Here is a 6,663-nt window from a genome sequence, read left to right as displayed (position 1 = left end):
GTGTTAAGAAGCAGTACGGCTGGTTGTGTATCGGAGGACGCATGACATTCAACCTTCGTCTCTCCCGAGCCCGTACGGGAGTTGTAGCAATGAGACAAGATATTAGCTACAACAATTGGATACCACGAAATTGGGGAGAAAAAGGGGTAAAATTCAACACAAAAAAAGCTGCTCTAGGCACTTTACGTGTGTGTGCGTTGGAAGTGAGGCAATTTTTTTTTATACATATTTTTTTTATTGAATATCCAAAACATACAGTCAACAGATCTCCCACAAGGCCAAAAACGGGGACCCAAACCCTCCAAGTTCCCCAATAGCTACCCCTCCCACAGTCCCCCCCACAAGAAAAAATAATAATAAATGAAATGTATTACATTCCCCACCCCCAAGAAACCCCCCAGTGCTCCAACAACCAAGACAATTTACTAAAAAGACAAAGGAAAACAGAAAAAATGCAAAAAAACAAAGGACATCAAGGACAACTGAAATCATAACAGCAAGGTCGACTGTAAGATGTTTGAGTGCATGTCTGACACTATTTACATATGTGTGTATTGGAATGAGAGTGTGTGCATATGCATGTGTACAAACACCTGCACTGCATCATCCTCAGGCAAACCAGCATTAGCTGTAAAAACACTGCCCCTCAGTGTCATTCAAACAGACTTTTTATTATGTTTTATTTTGACTTTATTTCTCATACTTTTATCTTTGAACATCATCATCTCCCGCCCAGCAACTCCACTCCCACCTGTCTCCAATTCCACATCCCAACCCTCAGCTTCCCTCAGCCCAACACATCTCTGCTGGCCACCCTCTTCGGATTTCTGTGCAACATATATCTTTCAACTATGCTGTGATGTTTAACGTACAATTTCAATCTATCTAATCAAACAGAATCCACATATTGTGAGTTGAAGATAAATACTTTTACTAACAGTATTAGTAATTGACTGACCCGGTCTCTCCAGATCTCCTAACAGTACTATTTCTAGGGTCAATTTTAGATCTATGTTATGCATTTTCAGCCATTCCTGAACCTGAGACCAGAAACAGGCTACCTGAGGGCAATACCAAAATAAATTGTCTATTGATTCTGTATCCTCACAACAAAATCTGCAGAGCGTTGATGATTTTGCGCCCTAAATATTCAACATTTTGTTGGTGGCAAGAATTCTATATAATAATTTTAGCTGAAAAGCACGAAGTCTTGAATCTTGCATCGTTTTATATATCAACTCATACACCCTGTACCATGGAATCAGTACATCAAAACTCTCTCCCAACAATTTTGCGGTCTGTGTGGCACAGTTGTCAACATCCTGGTCCTCAAATGAAACTGGTATACATTCATATTTATGCTATTTTTATTCCTCTGACAGTTTTGATCCTTTATATTTGGCAGAAAGACCAGTTCCCCATCTCCTCCCGCTGCCACCTGCCTCCTCCATTTTTGGGTTAATGCTGTAATAAATTGGTTGTACTCTTGGATTGAGCCGATCGTCCCATACAATTCTGATAACTCCATGAAAGACATAACTCTACCATTCCAATTTACAATATAATTTAAGAACAAAATACCCTTTTCAAACATCTTTCCCATAAATACAGGTATTTTATCAACCAGCACATTTGAGTTTTGAGCCATAATTTTGAGCCATAATATTTGTTGTAATATTTGTTTTATCTTTTCCGGGGGATAAATTTGAAATTGTAGCCAGCTCTGCAATGCTTGTTTGAAATTAATCGAAAATGAGACACGGCAATCTGCACAAAGACAAAAAGGCCATTTTTAAACAATGGACGAGGTTTTCTTAGTAATCTACTTGAGAACCATTTAGGGTTCAAGTAAAACTTTTGAATAAGTGAAGCTTTTAGAGAGAGGTTTAGTGCTTTTAAAATGTAATAATCTCAACCCACCCAATTCGTATTCATTATATAGATAGGAACACTTTATTTTGTCTGGTTTAGCGTCCCAGATAAAGCTAAATATTTTTTGCTCCTATGATTTGAAAAACAAATCATCAGGAGTAGGCAGTGCCATAAGTAAACTGAAGTGAGGCAACTTGACATGGAGCCCGGCAACCAATTACTAGCTCCTTCCAACACATTGTCTGTTCAGATGAAGATAGGATACAGTATGTAAACTCTCACACACACACACACACACACACACACACACACACACACACACACACACACACACACACACATATATCTCTGAACTACAGTGTTCAACCCCCTGACTAAATACATGTTAGAATCACCTTTGGCAGCGATTACAGCTGTGGGCCTTTCTGGGTAAGACTCTACGAGCTTTGCACACCTGGATTGTACAATATTTGCACATTATTGAAAAAATCTTAAAGTTCTGTCAAGTTTGTTGTTTATCATTGCTAGACAGCCATTTTAAAGTGTTGGCATAGATTTTCAAGCTGATTTAAGTCAAAACTGTAACTCGACCAATGTCGTCTTGGTAAGCAACTCCAGTGTATATTTGCCCTTGTGTTTTAGGTTATTGTCCTGCTGAAAGGTGAATCTGTCTCCCAGTGTCTGTTGGAAAGCAGACTGAACCAGGTTTAACTCCAGGATTTTGCCTGTGCTTAGCTCTGCTATTTATCCTAAAATAACAGGGGCGTAACTTTCACTGGGGACGCGGGGATATTCTGAAATTGCATTTTTCTCCCTCACAGTTTTATCATTAGAATGTGATACAAAACAAAGCAACGGTGTGCTTTAGGACCATGCGGACGTCTCCGAGCGGTCGGGTAGGCTGTTTGGCGTGTTTATCCAACTGGATTTTTTTTTAATTCCCCCCTCCCACTTCTAAAACCGAAGTTGCACCCTGTGAAAATGTCTCCCTAGTTCTTGCCAATGACAAGCATGCCCATATCATGATGCAGCCACTTACAGATAATTGTATGTGTGGGGTACAGAAAGTCATTTAAAAATCCTGTTAATTAAGCATATTTTTATTCCTGAATTGATATAGGCTTGCAATAACAAAGGAGTTGAATACTTATTGACTCAAGATGTTACAGCTTTTCATTTTTCATTTATTTGTAAAAGAAAAATTCTAAAAACACACTTCCACTTTGACATTATGGGGTGTTGTGTGTCAGCCAGTGATACGATCTCAATGGAATCCATTTTAAATTCTTAAGACAAAAGGCTACCTAAGGCAAAAACAAAAGGTGGGTGGGCATATAATTTGATCTAGCAATCCAAAGGTTGTGTGTTCAAATCTCGTCATGGACAACTTTAGTATTTTAGCTAATTAGCAACTTTTCAACTACTTACTACTTTTTAGCTACTTTGCTAAATATGTTATGTACTTTAAAAATGTGTGATATGTTACGAATTCCAATATGTTGTGGCTAACATTAGCTAGATGGCTAGGTTAAAGGGTTAAGGTTAGGGCTAGGGGAAGGGTTAAGGTTATGGTTAGGGGAAGAGTTAGCTAACATGCTAACTATTTGCAAATTCGTAAAATACCATACAAATTGTAATTCGTAACAAATCATATGAAATAAATGATGGACATCCACAAATTAATACATACCATACGAAACGTAACATATCATATGAAATGGAGGGTCTACGTACAGATTTACGTACAGAATAATACGAAATGCTCTGAGTCTAGGTTAGCCAGAACTGCAATGCTGCTGGGTTTTTCAAGCTCAACAGTTTCCCATGTATCAAAAATGGGTCACCACCCAAAAGACATCCAGCCAACTTGACACACTGGTATGGAAGGATGGGAAGGATTGGAGTCAACATGGGCCAGCATCCCGGGGAACATTTTCGACACCTTGTAGAGTCCATGTGTCCCCGAAGTGAGGCTGTTCTGAGGGCAAAACGGGGAGTGCAACTTGATATTAGGAAGGTGTTCTTAATGTTTTGTAAATTCAGTGTATATCATAACCATTGCACCTTTTCTGGCTACGATGAGTTCATATTCCTGAAGTAGCCATATAACAAATTACCATGAGCATCTCTCATTTAATTGGGCCTATTAGATAGGCTATTATCATTTAAATGTTTTGCTCTATGCATCCGAAAGGGAGCTAGGTTTATAACATATAGTAGAATAGTAGTAGTATAGTAGAACAGGTGAACAGACAGTGGATCTTTTGCATTGAAGTGTGTTGGCTACCACTATAATGGTGACAGACAATGTGCAATATACAGACAATGGTGACATTTAACAGATTAAAGCTGCTCTGTAAAAGCCCCAGAAACAGAGACTGTTTTTCGTACAAGTGATCTTCTGCAATCCCGCTAACTTTGATTTATTCCTTTTTATTCATGTTGAGCTTAGGGATAGTGATGGAATGTAACCTCTTAACAGAGGTTAGAGAAGTGGGTTTGAATCCTAGGGCTGACTGTTATTATAACACTTCACTACCCACATGAAAAAATACTATAGTATTCAGTGTAGTGTTCTTGCAGAATTTACTGTAGTATTCACTGTAGTCTGCAAAAACACTACAGTGGATACTGTAGTATTTACTGTAGTATACTGTAGTATTTACAGTTAACTATGGTATAAATACTGTGGTAAAAGACAACTGTAGAATATACTATGGTAATTAATGTAGTGTTTTTGTGTATTGTAGTATACTGTAGTATTTACTGTAGTGTTTTTGTTTTATTATCTTTGACATAGAAGTGGAGGCTTTCTTCTTCAGGAAACCTACTGGAGAAATACTAAAAGAACACATTTTTCATAACCTGTAGGTAGATAGGACTGGGGTCGGAACAGATAGTTGAGAGCTTCTGCCCTTTTCTATAATCTGTAGGGAACACAATATATGGTCTATACATAGCATGTAGGTTTCTCACTTGTTGGTGGCTCAAACTGCGATATGGGGGAGGGGAATTGGCAGAGTATATGCAAATTAAACACTGTAGTATTTACTATTTAAAAGTGCAGTGTTTTTGCAGACCTTATTGTAGTATTTAGTACAGTTTTTTTGCAGATAGCACTGTAGTATTTACTATAGTATTCTACAGTATACTACAACATCCTATAGTAAGTACTACAATATACATGATCGATGGATCCTACAGTATACAGATTCTACAGTATACTACAGTTTCCGTTATAATTCTATAGTAAGTATTGTACTATTCTATAGTAAACTGTAGTATTTTGTCATGTGGGCAGACATTTAAGAGTATTCATTATCAATATCCTAAAAAAGTAGACCTGGCTTTCCAACCACATGATTAATGTGAAAATAAGGACTATTCATTGCTGAGGTTCCTATTTTGGAAGCTGGGACATCCTGAAGGTAAGTGTGCCTGTGTCGACCTCTGCTCTTGCGACAGCTTATCTGTTTCAGTTCAGCCAAGTTCTTCTTTCAGTGGCACATGTCGGAGTGAACTGTGCTTGGGGGATGTTACATCCTCTGTTGCTATGGTTACATCACTGTCAACATCATGTATTACAGGATGAGGAAGTTCAGAAGGAACCTTCGGTCTGTGATGTCATGTATACAAACATATCCTCACTAAGAGTGTGGTTATTATCGGTCAATACTGGCTCTGTCACATTAGGATGGAATGTGTTTAAAGTAAAATGCATAATTCTACTTTCATCATTGGTATATGATGTTGGGAGTTGAGTTGCCGCTTTCTTCCGTTTTTTAAGTGATTTCACATTTCATAGTCTAATCATTTCACTGCCGAATAGAGCTATGGAGAAAGTAGTGGATGGGACTGCCCTCTAGCGGTGAAAGATGTGGACTGCAGAGGCCTCCTCTCATTGAGCCCACCCACACATCAGCTGTCACACATGTCCTACAAACATTTAACCCACTTCTACCAGACAAGCTTCTAAAACAAAATGGCTCTGTGAAATATTTATGGTTGGCTTCCAAGCCATGTGAAACACCCCCTAACAAAATAAAAACTGACTCAGAATGTTTAGAAACTTGGCTTTTGACATTGTCTTGCGTAAAAAGTAGAATCTCATACATTTATCATCTGGTTTCCATGTTAAAATGAACCTGATTCCATTGTTAGTAGTATAACACAGCCAGGTCAAGCTCGACCAATAGACTATAAACACCAGTGGAGCCTGCTGAGGGGATGACGGCTCATAATAATGGCTGAAATGGAGTCAATGGAATGGTATCAAACACATGGTTTCTATGTGGTGGATACCATGCCACTGACTTCATTCCAGCCATTATTATGAGCCGTCATCCCCTCAGCAGGCTCCACTGATAAACACCCATATCTAACCATAGAAAACACCTCCGGACCAGCCCCCACTATGAAGTTGTCTCCTCAAGTAGGACAAGCACCTATCAGTTTAACAAATCAGGGCACACCAGTAGAAAAACGTTTAAAAATGTTCTGCAACAGAAAATTTCTTATTGGACAAGTTCCGATAGTACCTCCCTGTTTCAGCCTGTTTTCTTCCATTTCATGCCTAGTGAATACAACCCAGGTTCTATGGAGCAGAGTGACCGCCCAGGATCCGTTGGTGATCCGTGTAGACAGAGGCCTATTGTCCAGCATGTCAGTACTTGTAGGTGCCAATAAACACAGAGCCACAATGGAGTCAAGTCTCACAGCGAAACCGGAGATTAATGAAGTGACAAGGTGACTGCAACACCTCTTTCCTCAGATTGAGACAGAAGTCTCCAA

Source organism: Oncorhynchus clarkii, chromosome 32 (genome assembly GCF_045791955.1).
Source record: "Oncorhynchus clarkii lewisi isolate Uvic-CL-2024 chromosome 32, UVic_Ocla_1.0, whole genome shotgun sequence".
Taxonomy (NCBI): domain Eukaryota; kingdom Metazoa; phylum Chordata; class Actinopteri; order Salmoniformes; family Salmonidae; genus Oncorhynchus; species Oncorhynchus clarkii.
Note: the sequence above shows the minus strand (reverse complement) of the source record.